This window comes from Coptis chinensis, chromosome 5 (assembly GCF_015680905.1).
Source record: "Coptis chinensis isolate HL-2020 chromosome 5, ASM1568090v1, whole genome shotgun sequence".
NCBI classification, from domain to species: Eukaryota; Viridiplantae; Streptophyta; class Magnoliopsida; order Ranunculales; family Ranunculaceae; genus Coptis; species Coptis chinensis.
In genome coordinates, this window is record NC_141460.1 from 1,071,191 (window position 1) to 1,091,393 (window position 20,203).

The 20,203-nt window shown below is 37.6% G+C and overlaps 1 long non-coding RNA gene across 4 annotated transcripts; it reads right to left on the minus strand.

Annotated features, from left to right (window-relative positions):
* Positions 1 to 4,773: 4,773 nt before the first annotated feature.
* Positions 4,774 to 14,949, minus strand: LOC147496194 (uncharacterized). 4 transcript variants are annotated; one of them, XR_015194542.1, is made up of 5 exons: positions 14,788 to 14,949; positions 14,468 to 14,542; positions 14,023 to 14,073; positions 13,073 to 13,176; positions 4,774 to 5,379 (listed from the first exon to the last, which is right to left on the minus strand). It is a non-coding gene; the product is annotated as an uncharacterized LOC147496194 (long non-coding RNA). The 4 variants fall into 4 exon arrangements; XR_015194544.1 differs by lacking the exon at positions 4,774 to 5,379 and adding an exon at positions 8,200 to 8,223 and having other exon boundaries at positions 14,788 to 14,926; XR_015194543.1 differs by lacking the exon at positions 4,774 to 5,379 and adding an exon at positions 11,980 to 12,404 and having other exon boundaries at positions 14,788 to 14,926.
* Positions 14,950 to 20,203: the final 5,254 nt, after the last annotated feature.

Genomic DNA, 20,203 nt, shown 5'->3' on the forward strand with positions numbered 1-20,203 from the left:
GATCCAAAAATCGTGCATGGGCTTGGAGCCATGTTTTGGGGCCGCAGAATCAAAGCCCAAAACCCAATTCTTTCAAATTCAAAAGGCCTCGGTTGCAAGTTGGCTTCAACAGACTTTTCGTCCACTTCTGCTCCTCTTATTGGGTCAAGGCTTAGACCATTGGAAAGCTCTCTTTCCGAGCGGTCGTTTTTGACATAAGGTATGCCCAATTCAGGTCCGAGTCCAAAGATACGGCCGGAAGTTCTCACGACTTGTGTGTCTTTGTTTCGGCCAGCGTCGACTTTCGACTTTTGAAAGGTTTTGTCTTCTTGAATTTTAGCCTTTAATCACGGAACTCCTTAGTAACCGACCTTAGCTCCTTTATCTCGCTAAAGTGGCACATTTCGCACATAATGGACTTTGAAAACCCGAAATGCATAAAAACACGTAATCGGTGTTAACTCTTAATTATTACTCACATAATTGGTCTAAAAGTATGATGATCATATAGGGTTAAAACTATTTGGAGTTTTATCAAACCAAACCCTTAAACAAACATTTTGCTTGTCCTCAAGCAAAGATGAGAAATTAGAATAAGTGACAAAAAAATGGAGTTCTATCTACTCTCGTTTACTGAAAGTCGCGATTGCATTGACCATATACGACAAGGCTTTAAACCACTAGGAATTCCCTAGTGGGACGAAGTTAGCCTCGCGTGAGAGTTTTCGATTGAAGGTACTCACAAACTTCAACTATACTACAACGACTAAGAAATAAAACTATTGTTTCCTCATTTATGTCCCAACTATCTATACATCTCACTAAGATTGAATAAGAATAACTAAGCCAAAACCCTAAGCTAATACATGCATAATAATCAATCATCTATGATACAAATATAAATACTACGAGTAATACTATGAAATGCCTAGCGAGGTTCGTTTCTAAAAACTTCGGAATAAGCGTCCTTAAGTAGGTCCTCACATAAATATGAAGACAAAACCACTCGATTTTTCCGTTCAAGTTTCAGCACTCGATTGCACAAGTGGGCACACTTTACCTTACAATCTCAATGACAACAAGGAAGTTCTGAGTCGATCAAACACATCCGCCACTTACTATCACACTAACCTATTCCTAATTTAGCTAGAGGTCTTTATTAGGTGTTGTGGGGATTAGGAGATGGTTTAAGAATGAAGGAAATGAATATTCAAAAAAGGACAAGTCCGAGATAATAGAGTCTTCATATTATGTAACTTAGAGAAAACCTTGTTATTTCTTTTTTCTATACTTTGTTTCCATCCTTAGCCATATTTTTCTTTTTTCTTTTCTTTGGCTTTTGACTCCCTTTTATTCTTTTTTGGAGTTTTTATTTATTTCTATTTTTTTCTTTTCCTTGAATGGAAACTTCTTTTCTTTTCCTCAAGAACTACTAATTTCATTTTACATAGGTTTTTTTCTTCTTTTCTTCACTCATTCTATTCTCGGACTTATTTTATATTGGGTAAGTTGAATTTTTATTTTGTTTTGTTTTGTAGAAGGGTAAAGGAATTGTGGTTTATGGAAGGCTAAAGGAAGGCTCGAGGGGCGACTAGCGGAAAAATAATTCATAGGTTTGAATTTACGGCTATATCGATCCAAAGAGGCCTAAATTCTCGCTTAGGATATGGCATAGTGATCAAGCAAGTGGACGTGTGATTTCTATCCGATTTTACTTCTCCCTTGTGTCATTTCTCAAATGTTTACATTTCATATAAGGCTTTTAGGCTATATTCTTACAGATTTGTAGAATAAGTACTCTAGCCTAGATTTGAAACTTATCGCTAACAATCATAGATACTCATGTAATATATTTATAGATAGATGCAAAGATTATTACCTACATATTAACCTAAGTTTCTAACAATTATTCCGATGCAAAAGCTACGCGGAGACTTCTAGATTGTTGATAGCATATAGAGAAAGAAAACAATACCAATATTCCTAAGTGTATAAAGATAAACTTATTTATTTATATTTTTTTTTTTTTTTTTTTTTTTTTTTTAACTTGAAACAAATGCATATTATACATATCTATATCCAAACGGATGCCTTAATTACATGTGTTTCTATGCCCCTCCAACAACAAGAAGCATGCTTTGTCCTCAAAGCATTTAAATAAAGAGGGTAGAAAAATACCATGGAAATGCGGAAATTCGGAACATCCGCAAAACAAGGTTAGAACATACTAATATAGGAAATAAACCGACGCGAACTCTATAAAGAGTTCCACCTATTATGGGGTTAATTAAATTGCTTGGGACATAAGTATTACACTAATAAAGCTAATAACTTACCTTATCTCCGCTTTAAACATCCTCTTCCTCGTTGGTAAGACGAGGTTCCTTCGCGATCCCCGCCGGTCCATTATAATTTGCCAAGCTTGCCGCCATTTATCATCTACTAATGCTAACCTGTTAAGTGTTATCATGTCTAATGGGATGTACGGGCGCGACCAAATGAGGTCGCGACCGCCATCCCGCCAAGTCATTATTCGCGAACGAGCTTAACCATCTAATGGTGGGTCTCATGACTTCAACCTTTTCCAACTGCGGAATTGTTCACGTATCACGTAAACAACTACGCGATGATCGCGCTTTACAAAAACAGGCATAAGAAGATACTTATGCCTCATGCTTTGGGCTCTCTCTTAAACACTAGCGACTAATACTCGGGGAATGTCATATCGGGCGACGTCCACCATTTAAAGCGAGGAAAATGTCACCAGAAGATCTTGTTTTGCGAAATGAAGCGCCATTCCCCAAAATATTCATCGGGATGAATAATATGGTGGTGCCTACGTTTAGGAAAGGCTACCGCGGCAATGCTTTATATCGCCTGGTCCATTACTCGAAATACCCTCCCCCATAATACTCATGGAAATATGTATAATCATAAAGATATGCATTATCGGTCATATATGCCCATGTGTTAACAGGATCGTATTGGTAATCCCGAAACTAAAGCGACCACATTTTTATCGAATTGATGTGTCGTATCTTCGACTTCTGACGAGAGAATTCTTGTTCTCCATCCCGATTACAATAGAATTTAACATGGTCGTAGAAATAAGCAAAGAAGTCCGTGGTGAATATGAATCGCCATCACTTACCGGTAGATGGCGCCATCCATCCTAATCGCAGGATCCCGTGGTCGGAACCAATGTCCATAGTCTCGGTGCCCAACACATCTTGAAGAATTCGTATGTACTATAGGAGATGTCATCACAACAACTCTTTGAGCAGTTCAAAAATCCGGATCGACCCTCCAAATTTGGAATTTCAGCGTTAATAGGCGCCGGGTGCGCCACATATATGCGCCGCTGGTTTTGAATTTTAGAATTACTTTGTTTTGGTCGAATACAAAAGGGCGCTGGTCGCCTCGACAAAAATTTTGTGAAAATATAGAGGCGCAGCGCTGGCGTAAATCTTGAAACCGGAGTTTAGAGCAAAAAGAAAGAAAAACTTGGAGTGGAAGGTCTTGCGGGATGATGGTGGGGTGTAGTGTGGTTTGTTAGTGTAGAAAGAAAGGAGTTTAAATAGGTTCCGAGCTACCAAAAGGAATCGGCAAGTTCCCAAATTGTTTTGAAGGCAATTTAGGAAATAGAAAAATTCCAACCAAAAAACGGAAACAAACCATTTCCATGATTTTCTATAAATCTCGGTATCTTTCATCTTGGATTTAGAATGGTAACTTCTAAACTCTCCTAGATTTCATGCTACCACCACACAAAATCATAGATATGCCGATATCGGCCAAATTATCAACCTTTCCTCCAATACAACTTTACGTTAGATGATCATATAACGACTTATGCTTCGGTATAAATATTTCCACCCCCAAACAATTCGGGGAAGGTGGGATTAATGATAAAAACAAGCGAAGACGAAAATAACCAATTATATTAAAAATAAAATTTAAATCCAAACAACATTAAATAAACACATTACTATTTAAATTTAACTCTTGAATTAAAATCCAACTAATAAAACAATCAAAACCATGAAATAACAGTGAACCACAACTGATGGTGAACACCTAGTTGTTGTGTGATGAAGATGGACCTCGAGATGGAGATTGGCCCAGGATGGAGAATGGCTTGAACCATCTGTTTTTGGCGACGACGCTCATACTCGGTTTGACTCGGTGAAACAGAGTCCTCCACGGGTGGCATCGCGTCGAAGCATCTCTATTCGAACAAAGTTACTGGGCTTCCATCCGATCTAGCAAAATCTTGATAATTGGGTTTCTTGATCTTTGGTGGATAGTCTCCATGTTAGACAAGATATCAATTGATTTTATACTAATATTAACTAAAGTAATTAAATATAGATGAATCAAAGATGGAGAAAGCTAGAGAGAGATTGAAATCCACTTTTTGATTTCTTAATATGCTAGTATAGATTTGTATAGAAAACCCTAGTCTAGATATTCTCACACAAGGTTAAAATATAAAGACTAGACCTTTAATGATCCCTAATTACTTTATACTATCTCTAGTCATAAACTAATTAGCATGAGAGAAAGCTTGTTCTCATTCTCATGGCAAACTCACTATTATCTAGTTTAGGTTAAACTCTTCTTATCTCTAAGTCAAGAAAAACCTAAACTGAAAACCCTAACAACAAATCTATACTAACAAATCAAGTCCTCTCCAAAGCTTCATTCAAACTCCTTCTAATGGAGTTTAGCTTTGATTCATGGACTATCATGAACAAAAGAATGAAAGGAAGACATAATGTAAAGAAGAAATAATTGAATTGAATAAACTAAATCTTTTATTAATAATTCTAATGGAGGCTACAACTAAACTTATAAACTAAAACTAAAAAGGAGAGAGACAGAGAGAGAGCCCTAATTTATAACTAAACTTAAAAGGGGAGTAACCAAGTTTTGTTTAGCCTTAAATTAAACCTCTTTATATAGGAGAGGGTTAGGTTTACAATTTCGTGCATGGGTTTCGAAGCCATGTTTTGGGCCATGAAATCAAGCCCAAAATCTAATTACATATGTCCAAATAGGGATTCTATGATGGAAATTACAATGACGCTTTTTCGCTATACGCTCCTCTTATTGGATCAAGGTCTAGACCATTAGAAAGCTCTTTCTCGAGCGGTCGTTTTTTGACATATAATAGCCCCGATTCCTGTGTCCGAGTTCAAAGATACGGCTATGGAAGTTCATTGACTTTTTCTCTTTTTTCTACCGGCGTTGACTTTGATTTTTTAGCTTTTGACTAGGCTTTAAAAATGTTTTTTCTTCTTAAAACTTGGGCTTTAATCATAGAACTTCTTAGCAACCAACCTTTGCTCCTTTCACTTGCAAAAGTGACATATTTCTTCACATATTTGACTCCAAGACCTAAAATACACAAAAACACGTAAACAATATTAACTCTTATTTATTATATACATAATTGGTCTAAATGTAATATTATTAAGGGGTTAAAACTACTGAGTTTTGGCTCTTATCAAACCACCCCAAAACAAAGAATTTGTTTGTCCTCAAGCAAATATGAGAAATTAAAATAAGTGACCAAAAATGTATTTTTAACTAGTCTCGTTTCATCGAAAGGATTGCATTGACCATATCGCGATAAGGCCTTAAACCACTAAGAATTCCCTAGTGAGCGAGTTATAGCCCGTGAGAGTTTTCTAGAAAGAATGTACTCACAAACTTCATTTATACTACAACGACTAAAAAAATAAAAGTAATTGTTCCCTAATTTTATCTCACGAATCTATCGCCTCACTAGTATTTAAAACAAGGATGATCATTTTAAAACTTAAACTAATACATGCATAATAATCAAATCATTTTAAGATAAACAACTATACAATGAACTATGCTATAAAATGCAATGACAGTCCATTTCTAACACTTTTGGGGTAAAAGCGTGCCTAAATAGGTTCTCATGAGGAATGTGTCAAAACACATAACACTCGATTTTTTCCACTTAAGTTCGTTAACTCCGATTAATGCGGTGGAAAGCACACATTTCCTCACAATCTTAATGACAATCCAAGAAAAAGCCGAGGTCAATCAAACACATCTACCACTTACTATCACACCAACCTATTCCTAATTGAGCTTCTGGTCTTTATTAGGTGATCTGAGGCGTAGGTGTTGGTTAAAGAAGAAAGGAAATGGATATTCAAAAAGACCGGTCTGAGAAAATAGTGTCTTCATATTATGTAACTAGGAGAAACCTTGTTTTTTTTTCTATATTTTGTTTCCATCCCTTTTTATTTTAGCTTTTTTTCATTTTATTATATTTTTGGAGTTTTTATTTTATTTCTATTTTTTTTTCTTTTTTTTTTTTTTTCTTTGGATGGAAACTTCTTTTTTTTTTCTTTTCTAAAGAACTAACTAATTTTTGTTTTACAATGGTTTTTTTCTTCTTTTCTTCACTCATCCTATTTCTCATACTTATCCGGGTAGGCTTATTTTATTTTTTATTTTATTTTATTGGGTAAAGGATTTTTAGTTTGTGAAAATGCTAATGAAAGGCTCGATGGGGCAACTAGCGGATAATAAATTTCATATAAGTGTGAATTTATGTTTTATATCGATCTAAAGAGGGCCTAAATTCTCAAGCTTAGAATATGGTATGGTGATCAAGCAAGTAGATGTGTGATTTCTCTACTCGGAATTTACTTTTCCCTTGTGTAAATCATCACTCGGATATTTCACTTTTTATGGCTTTTTTAGGCTAGATGCTCACGGGATATGTATTAAGTACTCTAACCAGGTCTCGGAAAAATATTGCAAAATCTAATCAAAGATGCTCACGCAAGATGTTCATGAAAAGATCTGATGACTATTACCTATATATTAATCTATGTTTCAAAAATTAAATCCTAATTCAAATACTATGTGAGATTTCTAGACTAATATCATCATCATGGAGAAGGAAACAATACCATTATCACTAAGTTGCCTAGTATAAAAAGTATTTATGATTTTTAAATATTTTATAAAGAAAAGTCGTAATTTACACCCTAAAAGTGTCTAATTTTTTTAAATGTTTCTATCTCACCTCCAAACAATCAAACGGTTTGTCCTCAAAGTGTAAAGAGATAAGCAAATAATTTACCATAGAAATGTGGCAAAAATTGGCAGTACGTGTAACATAAATATTATAAAGATGATATGATAACATGAAGCACAATTAAACTGTTACGCATGATAAACGTAAAATGATAGTTTTACCTACGAATAAGCTACGAGACTCAGTCACAAGTAAAACTAAAACTAATTCCGATTATGTTATCAAAATTTTCTACTCTCGATGCTATCACAATAGAGTTGGAGTAGAGAATTCGTTCCACTCCTAGTTCTTTAGTATTCAATGTTTTCTAAGACTATCAATCCTATCCAAAGTTAATGAGAGTATGATGGAAATTATAATATGATGGCAATTCAAATACTAAAATAATAACTACGATAATTCAAACTACGGAAATACTTAAGTTTGAATCTAGATAAAGAATTAGTGGAATTTGATTCCACCTTGAATCCAACTTAATACACTAGCATAGATTGTTGTAATCCAATTCTTACGTTCTTACAATAAGAATTGGTCGTTCTAATCCCTAATCAATTATGACAATCTCTACCAAATAATGACTAGGATGTGAGGAAGTTCAACCCATTCTCATGGCGAATCAACTACCTTCTAGAGTGGAATAGACTCTTACAACTATTTCTATACTACACAATCAAGTTTTTATCAAGATTTCCTCAAACCCCTCTAATTGAGGTTTAGCCTTGATTCATAAAACTATCATTTCTATATGAATTTAAGCAAGACATGATATAAAGATTATAAATTTATTATATTAATCTAATCAAGAATTCAAAACTAAATTAACAACTAAGAAATGATTAACAACTAAGTAATTGAATTTAGATCTAAATACTTTGATAAATCAAAACTGAAATTATGAATAACTAACTATTTTTATTAATCTAATGAAGAATTATCAATGATTCAATAACTAATTTAAAAACAAGATAATCTAAAACTAATTACTTGAATCTAAAAACTAGATCTAGAATTATATGCTAATGGCTACCTATAAAACTCCTTGCTTAAGAGTTAAGTCTTACGTCTCCGAAATGGAGGAGACAAGATCCACGATTTCGTGCATAAATGAGGAGGAGCCATATTTTTTGGGTAAAATCGAGCCTATAATTGGCTACCTATAAAAATAACGAATCGGATTAACTTTTATTTATTACTGATAATTGGTTAAAAAATATTATTGTTAAGGGGTTAAAACTACTGGGTTTTGGGCTCTTATCAACGACATATTAACTAAATTGGAGTAAACATGACAGTGATGGGTGGCAAAATGTTTTGAAATGAAATACCAAAATCGCCACCCCAAACAAAATTGGAAAACTCTTTTTAAGTTTGAAAATTTTTTTGTTTGGCCTATCTTCAGAAAGGTGATATTGTACAAAAACTTGGGTCTTTCAAAGTCAAATTCATTAGACTTAATGTGATATATATGTATTAACATGCAGTTTACCATATATCAATAATCTAAATAATTGTGGATTTTTCCATAAATAGTTAACACGGAATGCACCATCAAACATAATCAAGCACCAAAATTTCCTATGACGTGGCTTAGTGGAATGAGAAGGAATTCTGATGGATATAGAATCTAATTGAGCATACAGTTTCTTCTTTTTCCTCCTACGAAAGGGAGGCCAAGTGAATGAGTGCGAGAAAATTGATGGTTTTGGAAAATACGTGGGATGTCGATAAGTTTTAGAAGGATGGAATGGAAAAAATGGTTGAATTCTATGAGGGATTAGCTCAGGTGAATAGTGGTCGGGTGGTGCTCTAGGTAGTATTTGAGAGGGTGGATCATCACAGGCTCTTAGAAACTCATAGAATTCCTCATCTAGCTTGGTCGCATCCACATAATTATGGTATTCATCTCCATCTTTGAGAAATTCATCTATCTAGATCTATTGTGAGATTTACTCCATCTCGTATAGGTCGGAAGGCGGGTGGAAAATGCTTTCTCTATTTGGAGTTATATTCAAGGAGTCAAAATTGTGATCTTTGTCTTCTTACATAAGAGGGTATCTACTAGTGTGGGGGCGAGATCGTTGAAAGCACTAATGTAATATACAAAACTCTCAATGGACTTCACTTCTCTTTCTACAGGCAAACCTAGTTGTGCCGCTTTTGTCTAAACATGTTAACCTACGAGAAAGATTTCAAAAAAAAAAGTCATTGAGCCATCCGTAATTGATTTGGGCATTGGCGGTTGCCAAGAAAGGGCATACTAAGATGATGGGAATGGAATCATGAGTAAAACACGTGGACGAGAATAACAAAGTCAACGAGATAGTAAAATCCTAAACTTTACTTGAGAATGATCGGCTAATTGCAAAGTCATTTTGGTTGGTTGAAATTTTGTTAGACCTAGTTGGTTGAAATTTTGTTTAGACTAGTTAACACTTTAGCCAGAGGTCTAATAAAGTAGTTATTCTGAAAGTATCACTTTAAGGTGCATTATGAGATAGAGCGACGGGGTCCTTGTACTTAACAATTCGTTATGTTCAAAATAAAGAGAGATATTGTTCAGTTAAGAATGCTTTGTGGGGTATGTTAGTTTTCCTCTTCTTGGTGTACAACTCTTTTAGAAACTTAGCGTGTCCAGGTACACTTTTTATAGCAACAAGAAAAGATAGGTTTATAGTCAAATTTTTAAACACTTCCGTAATCTCATCAAAATTCTCGTCCTTTTTAGACACAACTAGTCTCTGGGGATATGGTGGTTTATCTCTATATTTAGCATAAGGTTCAAAAGTATTATTAGTTTTTGCTTTATCTTTAGTCATTTTCCATCTAGGTGTTCATATTGGAACCTCTACAGGTGTAGGATCATCAATTTCTATGGTGGTATTTAGTCAGGTTGTACTTCTTGGTTGTGGTTGGACTAGAACCTACGGTTATAGGGTCTTGGGTTTATGACAATATTCGGTATGGTTTTCGTTTTGAACTTCCATTTTGCGGGCGATCTGTAAGCATAGTCACTTTTGTTATCAACTACTCTCCCTGAGCGAAGAGTAGTAGTGATCGCATGTAGGTCCCCTGGGGTTATATTACCATTACACTGAATATTGTTTATTTTGAAGGCGGTGTTTGTTGACTTAGGATTAGGCACTGCGTGACCTGGAAACACGCATGTTTGGTTATTATTTTGGTTAAGAAACATGTCAATAACCTTTAGGCACAAAGACTGTGCCATTTGCATCGTTTGTTTTGATAATATTAGAGTTTTGATCATGCCGATCTTTCATCAAGTTGGAGTTTTGTTGCATAATTTGATTTTGTTTTTCCAACAAGGTCACTACTACTTTGTCTATAGATGGGTGGACTGAAATTAAGGCTTGTTGAGCGTTCATGTATTGATGTTGATAGTTTTGGGTCATGGGCACTAAACCTCTATTTTGGTCACCTAAGTTTCTTTGTCCTTGATGTTGACTTAACTGGTTGAAGTGTGATGGTTGTGTATAGACAAAGAAATGATAGAAGTCAAAATGCTCCACGACTAAAGCAGACATTACAACGAAAGTAGAGTTAATGTTCATATTTGGAGTGGGTTGTTATTGAACGAGAGAAGGGCATCTACCTTTTTTAGTGAGGGCATCGATAAGAGTTTTAAGCTCGGGATCAAGTGTAACCTCAAAGAAGAAAAGAGTGGAGGCGGGAAGAGTCGTTACCTCCCCAATTGTTGTTCCTCTTAGATTGATCTTCTAAGAATTTATAAGCCTCCAATGCTCCTTTACTAAGAAAACTACCCCGGTCATGATATCTAGAACCTCCTTATGACGACGATGTAAAAGCCCCTTGAAGAAAGCCACGAACAAGCGTGTCTTTTCGCAAGATTATGATGCGGGCATTCAATGAGAAGATCGATTGAAGCGATTCGGGCCCTCGAAAAGGATTCATAAAGATTTTGGCGGAAGAAATGAATCTTTTGAAGCATTTCATCTGTCTTCGTGGAGTGGGTAAAAGCTGTTCCATGAACAATTGAACACGATTAGCCCATGAGTCCACAGAGTTTGGTGTTTGGGCAGTTAACCAAGACACCGCCTTGTCGGCTAAGGTGAATGGAAACACCCTAAGTTTAACTTGATCCGGACTTACGCTAGGATGATGGAATGTAGTGAGAACTTGTTCTATCCTACGCATGTGTTGATAATGCTTCTAGTGGTCTAAACCATGGAAAACCGGTAACAAGTTAAATATATTTGGGGGAATTTGAAAATCCCCCACTAGGTCTGCAACCGGCTATTCAAGTTCTAGTTCTTTAGCCATTGATAAGTTTAGTGTTTTATAAAAATCTCTAGTTCTTTAGCCATTGATGCAGGTGTAGTGTGTAAAATTCTAGATAGGGTCGTATTATTGTGTCTACAAAAAACAAGCCTGATTATACTAGAATTGAAACTCCTCTGATAGAATAGGCATTGTTATTGGAAATGCATTGTTATTCAAGTAGTTTCAATATTATCTTCGCCACAAAATATTAGTAATGGTTATCTTGCTTTGACACAAAAGCGTGACAATCAACAGTAACAGATATTAGTCACGTTTGATTTCCGTTACAAAATTTAGTCACGGATACTATACGTTACTGAAATTAATTTCAGTGACATATAAAAACCGTTACAATTCATTACCAACGGTTACTAATTTTGCACAACGTTTGTTTGCAACTGATAAAGTGTTGGTATTTTCCCTTTCTGACATTTTATAACCGTTACTAATTTTCCATTCCTAACGGTTATATATCCGTTACTAATGATTTACATTCCTAACGGTTTTGTATCCGTTACTAATGATTTCTCATTTATTAAAAAAAAAAGGTTTTTCTAGCCCTTTTATATGTGGGGCCACTTGCACCTGCACCCTTTTTAGTCTACAATGTACCAATTAAATTCTTCCATTCATCAATAACTCAATCTAGCAATTAAATTATTCTATTCATCCACAACGAAAAGTAATGAAAAACAACATAGATGTTCTAATATACCGACCAACCAAGTAAAATAGCAAAGTTTACACGAGGAGGGGCGTTTTCTTGCGTGAAGTTAGTTCCCTATTTGCTAATATTATTGCACTTGGATTTGAAAGTGGTGGCACACTCCAAAGGTATACTTCTCCATTACTATATCCAACAACGACTTTACTTCCAGAGGGGCATGCCCATCATGAAGAAATAACTTTCTTTGTTTCATTGGATAATGACTGCATGTTTCGACCCATAAGAAGAATTCCCTTACTTTCTTCAAGTCCCCATAATACAATAAGACTCTTAGCCATTGGTTTTTCAAGTCCCCATAATACAACAAGACTGCATTGTCATAGTAAATTTAATTTATTTGCACATAAGAAAGAAAACTCCTCAAGTTAAACTGAAATTAAGTGTCACACTAGATTCATAGATATCATCCAGCACTCAGTCCTAAAATAGGTGCCACAACAGTAGAATGCTTTCATAAGGAACAAAAATAGAACTAGAAGAAAAGAAAAAAAATCTTGTTTCGCACTAAGCTTCTATTATAAGCGAAGTGCTAAGTTGTATTGCTTCCAAATTTATATCTAGGAGAGTTATGTTTCACCGATCAAAGGAGAGATCGAGGACTGATCACATTTACGGTCGTAAGATTGAAACTTACGATTACAAATGGCTAGACAAACCGGTTATAAAATAAAGCGTGTGGAAGTTCATTTTGAATTATTGATATAGTTGAAATTGGATATTTGTCTTTTCAATTTTCTAAATTCTAACACACACTCCTTAACATACCAGTAATTGCTATGAACAATGGAAGATGGTACACACTTATGTGGGGCTTCTAAGAATCATTCTTTGTTTGTAATTTTTCAATGCATTTTGATGAACCTCAGATAAAAGAATTTAAGAATAAGAATTCTACATGTGAAAATGTATATATCATTATTCATTGAAATAGAACTAACAGGAAAACGAACAAGGTCTCAAATGAGTGTGTTTCTCACCGTGAGATGCTGAAAGAGGAATTCTATAATTCATCTGTACTAAATGATATTTGGCAAGATCAAGCTTCAGAATTGATATATTTCCACCAGAATCTCCGATATACCTACAGTGTTGCAGTATGTCTCTAGTTACATAGTTACATAAGATAATTAAGAACTTTGAAATCCTACATAACGTTTGGATAGTCCAATTATGATATGAACAAAGAATATTCATAGCTCATGACTATTAACATTGATTGTTCATAGTATGTACAATATGGACTATGAACACTCATTGTTCATAGCTACCGAACTATGAGCAATCACTGTTCATAGTCCAATTGTGATATGAACAAAAAATGTTCATAACTTATGACTATGAACAATCATAGCCCAAAATATCGCCGATATATATCGTTTTTTTGGAACACCGACATAGATTTATTCGATATATCTCAACCGAATATTGAAACCTTTTTTTCCGGATATACATCGCAATTTCTGATATAACGATATATATCGACTGATATATCCGATATAAATTGTTAACTTTGACTGATATTGTTGACTTTGACTAAATATTATTGACTTTGACCGATATTGTTGACGATATAATCAACAATTATACATGCAAAGGATAAAAAAAGAATCCCAATACACAAAACATGCGAAAACAAATGAATCTCTTCGGATATTCTTGGATCGTTAAGTATGAAGCCATAACATAGATGTACACTTGTCATAAATTGCACAAATCATGGATTTTTCATTTCATGCCGAGTCAAAATATAATGGTTTATTATAGAGATTATTATTACATAGAAGAAAAGTAGATTATTATTACTTAAAATGAAAACCTTAGAATGTGAGAATGAGGTGTATACTATGCTAGTTAATTATTTACCTATTAGGGAGGGGGCAGTGGCATCTGAATCTCGAATCAAGTATAATAAACACATTTCACATACCTTTGATACGAATCCAATTACCAGCAAAGCACTTCACAGGTACTAATAATTCTGCAACCAAAAGAAGAGCTTGGGGATCATAAATATTAATTTACTTCTGGATTAAACAGTTCACAGTTAAAACGTCTTAAAATTAGTCAAATAGATGAAGCTAATTAGCCCGAATAACAGTCCCATTTGATAACAATATATCAGGCACAAGGTTCATGAAAAAAAGTTTAGCATGTGGATGGATGGAATGCAGCCCAAAAAATTGACAGAAACAGACCAACTGGACAACTTAATTTCAGTCACACTACATAAGATAAAACAAACTGAAGTTCACCTAATAATAACAGGGCATCATAACTGATAAGAATATCATCAACATAAAGAATAACATGAAAGCTTCACGTAACAGTCAATACAAGTTGGTCCAAGTTTAGAGCAGTAGAGAAGGAAGTACCATTCGTAGCAGAAAGTTTGCATTTACTGTATTGACTCTTGAACCAGATTCGTGCAATGAACACGTGAAGGAAACCTACACAAAATTCAATCAGACACTGTATCAAACAATTGGGGATTAAGTCAACCCAAACAGTAACAATTAAATGGGCAAAATTTGTAATAATAAATAAGCCATTAGAGGATTGGTAAAGTAATCAGAGTTTATCGTCAATCAGAATTAAATTAGAAGAACTTAAAGTGCTCCCTTCCATCTTTCGACTAAGGTAAAGAGAAAATTGGCAACGAATCAAATAAAGTAATGGGGATAAAAGAGCATACCTTGAGGTCATACTACTAAAAGTAGTTGTGATTTGGATGACAGACGTGCTCATTTTCTAGTGTTGTATAATATAGGTTTGATGGTCACGTGTAGAGTGGGATGACAGGTTCGGGGAGAAGAGATCAAATCCTCCCTCTGGAGGAGTGGTGTTTGTGATAATATGTATTTACTGATATACCCCTGGTTATAAATAGACGATTCGGTTGTTGAAGAGGACAAAATCGGCAATTGAATAATTGTACTGTTAGTATGAACTATGAATGGGTGACCCGGATTTGGCATTTTGGGCAGTTGATTTGGAAAACTTCAAACGGCCATAACTTTGGACTGGGATGTCCGATCGGGGCGAATTTTTTTTTGATTCGGGGTGTTTTTTCGAGGGCTACGCCGCGGCAAAATGCCGTAGGCGTTTTGGACCCCAAATTTCACCAAATTAGGGCATTCTGGTGGTTCAAAACTCACTTTTTAGCACTCGCGGGTGGATTCCACAGAGTATTTGCCGACTTTAGAGCGTAACGAACCAAATCAGCCGAAACCGGGCACAAGACAAGTAATCTAAGTGTATGTTCTTAGACAACGGCCGGTGGTCGCCTAATAATTTGGAAGTCCAAGGACATTCTGGCGAGGGTTAGATGGTTAATTGTTTACTCCATCTGTTGTAAAGATGTAAGAGCTCAAGTGGTGTTGGGTCTACACCACAACAGTGAGTGTCCAGGTTCAATTCCCACAACAAGCTATAATTCTCTTTTAACTCATTTTTTTTTTTTATCATTATTTCCTTGTAGAAAAATCTATACAAAAAAAGGCACAATAAGAAGGTAATATATTGCAACCCTTGGCGACTAAGAAGGTAATCAAAACTCAAATACAAAGTCTGCCGACTGCCCAAATGATGCTGCAACAGCACAAAATGGACAAGGTAGACTTAACCAAGGCCCAAAATATCCCCGATATATCTCGGTAAATTGGCACACCAATATCGATATTTTTGATATATCCACCGAATATTGAATCCCTTTTTTCCGATATATATCGAAATTTCCAATATGAAACTTTATATCGCCGATATAATCGATATTTCTGATATAATCGATATATATCGGTTGACTTTTTAACTATTTTTTAATATAAATCCGATATTTCTAATATATTTCTGATATTTCCGATATTTTAAATAGTTTGGACTGGTCACCAAAAAAATAGATATATCCGATATATCCGATATATATCGCTTTTTTGGTACACCGATATATGAACCGATATCGAAATTTTGGGCCTTGGACTTAACAAGTCCATCCAAAATGATTAGAGTGTTCATTCCATGCAGCATTTGTTGACCACAACTTTATTGGTGTGACTTGACGTGAGCCAAAAACAACATACCACCAAAGATTCCGCCATGTCACAAACAGCATGAAAACATGTTTGATTGAGTCATAAGATGGGAGGTCGTACACATTCCCTAATCTAGGCTGGATTGTTTGGCATCCGAATTGAGTACAAACGTTACCACATCTGCCTTAACCCAGCTGTGGATCGGTTGGCATCCACGTCTCTATGAATATATCCGTCTCTCTTTCTAGCCCATGTTCTATGCATCTTAACCCCCCGTGTAAGTAAAAGAGAAAAAATTACGAGTTGTGATTTATGAACAAACTGACGTCGCACTATTTACCTCTGCAATATGGGTGGTTGCACTATCATGTTGCCCTATCAAACTGTTACTGTCAACTACCAAACTGCCACGTCAGTTTGTTCACAATTGTTTGTTCATAGTAGTTTGTTCATATAGAATTTTTGAAACTCTACTTACTTATAAACTAAGGTCCTCATAATGAGAAAGTGGCATTTTATAGTTGTAAGACTGTCCTTTTCTGCATGAAGTCGTTAATGATTGTCATCCGTTACGCCTTTGGAACAACTTAAGCTTGGCCTCACGAGTTGTTCGTCGGTTGAACTTTGTCGACTTCTTTGTGTTGTTAATGCCTTTGGTTGAAGTAGCTTTGATACTTAGATATCGTTTATCGCCTTAAGGCGTATAGTAAGTAGGTAGTACATTATATTTATGTTTAGAAACTTATATTGGACACATAGTGCATTGAATATAATATACCTACCGACTAGGCGTAGTATAAACGATCCTGCGTCTTAAGTATCATATTACGAAGTGTCAAAAGCGGTTACCACTTTCGATATTGCCATCGATGTTGCCACCACTTTCGATGTTGCCATCGCCCCACCACCACCACCCGGCCATTACGGGCGGGACCTCGGGTTTTAAACTTGGGTTGGGAATAGAATTGGGAGGGACAAATGGGTAACTTCCTTGCGTTGTGTTCCGTTGAGCTCTCATCTTAATACACATCGAGAGAGGATCAATATATCGGTAACCAATATCTACCGGGGCCATATCCCCCATACACGGCCACATATATAGCGTTTCGAAGACATTTCGCAACATGATGCTGCTACTTGACTTTCACACCAGTATGTGCCCGCCTAGCCAATTTGTATGCGGCTTAAAACGCTGTGGAATGGAATAGGAAGAATTTCGTACACATATGGCATCATCGGGAACCAATCGAGGCAACCAATATCAATCGGGGGCGATCCCCATCAAAGGCGGAAGGGCCAAAATGGTGAATGAAGCGTCCAAGCGCAGCGTGGAAAGCATCAAAGCGTCTATGCAAAGCAGCATCAAAGCATCAGCGCAAAGCGTCAGCGTCAAGCATCAAAGCGTCAGCGCCCGCCCAGCATCCAGCGCGCATCAAAGCATTCCAGCAAGCATCAAATGCGCCAGCTTCAAGCATCAAAGCGTCAGCGTCAGCGTCCGCAATCATCAAGCGTCAAGCGTCAAAGCATCAGCGTCAAGCGTCCGTCCGCCAGCATGGCAGCATCCAGCAAAGCGCATCCAGCGTCAGCCAATATCCAAGCGTCAAGCAAGCATCAGCGCCAAGCGGGCAAAGCATCAGCGTCAAAGTCAAAGCATCCAGCATCAAGCATCCAAAGCAAAGCGCCAAAAGCGTCAAAGCGTCAAAGCGTCATCAGCGTCCAAGCGTCATCAAAGCGTCAAAAAGCGTCAGCGCCAAGCATCGTCAGCGCGTCAAAGCGTCCAGCGCGTCCAAGCGTCAAAGCATCAAAGCATCAAAGCGTCGTGCATCAGCGTCAAATCGTCAAAGCGTCCAAGCGCCAAGCATCGCCCAGCATCAAAGCGTCCAAAGCGTCAAAGCGTCCAAAGTCAAAGCGTCAAAGCATCAAAGCGTCAAGCGTCCAAAGCATCAAAGCGTCAAAGCGTCCAAGCGTCAAAGCGTCAAAGCGTCATCAGCATCAAAGCGTCAAAGCGTCAGCATCAAAGTCAAAGCATCAAAGCGTCAAAGCATCAAAGCGTCAAAGCGTCCAAAGCATCAAAGCGTCAAAGCATCAAAGCGTCAGCGCCAAAGCATCAAAGTCAGCATCAAAGCGTCAAGCATCAAAATCCAGCATCAGCGTCAGCGTCAATCAAGCATCCAGCGTCCAAAGCGTCAGCGTCAAAAGCGTCAGCATCAAAGCGTCAAAGCATCAAAGCGTCAAAGCGTCAGCGCATCCAAGCGTCAAAGCATCAAAGCATCAAAGCGTCAGCATCCATCAAAGCATCAAAGCATCAGCGTCAAGCCAAAAAAGCGTCCAGCAGCAAGCATCAAAGCGTCAAGCATCAAAGCGTCAAAGCGTCCAAAGCGTCAAAGCATCCAGCATCCAAAGCGTCAAAAGCATCCAAGCGTCCGCAAAGCATCAAAGCATCAAAGCATCAAAGCAAAGCATCAAAGCGTCCAAAGCATCAAAGCAAAATCAGCATCCAAGCGTCAATCAGCAAAGCGTCAGCGTCCAAGCGTCAAGCGTCCAAGCGTCCAAAGCGTCCAAAGCATCAAAGCGTCAAAGCGTCCAATCAAAGCGTCCAAAGCATCAAAGCGTCAAAGCGTCAAAGCATCAAAGCATCAAAGCGTCAAAAAACATCAAAGCGTCAAAGCATCCAAAGCATCAAAGCGTCAGCGTCCAAAGCGTCAATCAAAGCGTCAAAGCAAAGCGTCCAAAGCGTCAAGCGTCCAGCATCAAAGCGTCAAAGCGTCAAAGCGTCAGCAAGCATCAAAGCATCAAGCATCAAAGCGTCAAAGCGTCAGCATCCGTCATCCAGCCAGCGTCCAAAGCAAAGCATCAAAGCATCAAAGCAAGCATCAAAGCGTCAAAGCGTCAAGCGTCATCAAATCAAAGCCAAAGCGTCCAGCGTCCCATCCAAAGCAAAGCGTCGTCCCAGCGTCAAAGCAAAGCGTCAAAGCGTCAAAGCGTCAAAGCATCAAAGCATCAAAGCGTCAAAGCATCCAAAGCATCAAAGCATCCAGCAGCAAGCATCAAAGCGTCAAAGCGTCAAAGCGTCAAAGCGTCAAAGCATCAGCGCGTCCAAGCGTCCAAAAGCATCAAAGCGTCCAAGCGTCCAGCGCATCGTCAAAGCGTCCAAAGCATCCAAGGCGTCCAAGCATCAAAGCATCAAAGCGTCAGCGCCAAAGCATCAAAGCGTCCAAGCGTCCAGCATCAAGCGTCAAAGCGTCAAGCGTCCAGCAGCATCAGCGTCAGCAGCAAGCATCAGCGTCAAGCGTCCAAAGCATCATCAAAGCGTCAGCGTCAAAGCATCAAAGCGTCAAGCGTCAAGCATCAGCAAAGCGTCAAAGCATCCAAAGCATCAAAGCGTCCAAAAAGCATCAAAGCATCAAAGCGTCAGCAGCATCCAGCGTCCAAAGCGTCAAAGCGTCAAAGCGTCAAAGCATCAAAGCGTCAAAGCATCCAAAGCATCAAGCGTCAAAGCATCAAAGCGTCCAAGCATCAAAAAGCGTCCAAGCATCCAAGCATCAAAGCGTCGTCGCGCCAAAGCGTCCAAAGCATCAAAGCATCAAAGCGTCAAAGCGCCAAGCATCCAAAGCATCAAGCATCCAAAGCATCAAAGCATCAAAGCATCAAAGCGTCAAAGTCAAAGCAGCGCATCAAAGCGTCCCAAAGCATCAAAGTCAAGCATCAAGCATCAAAGCGTCCAGCGTCAAGCATCCAAGCATCAGCGTCAGCGTCAAGCATCAAAGCGTCAAGCAGCCAAGCATCAAAGCGTCCAAAGCATCCAAAGCATCCAAAGCATCAAGCGTCGTCAAAGCATCCAAGCGTCAAGCATCAAAGCGTCCAAAGCATCAAAGCGTCAGCGCGTCAAGCATCAGCATCAAAGCGTCAAAGCAGCAAAGCGTCAAAGCGTCCAAGCGTCAAAGTCCAAAGCAAAGCGTCAAAGCATCAAAGCGTCAAAGCGTCCAGCGTCCAAAGCGTCCAAAGCATCAAAGCGTCAAAGCGTCAAAGCATCAAAGCGTCAAGCATCAAAGCGTCAAAGCGTCAAAGCAGCATCATCAA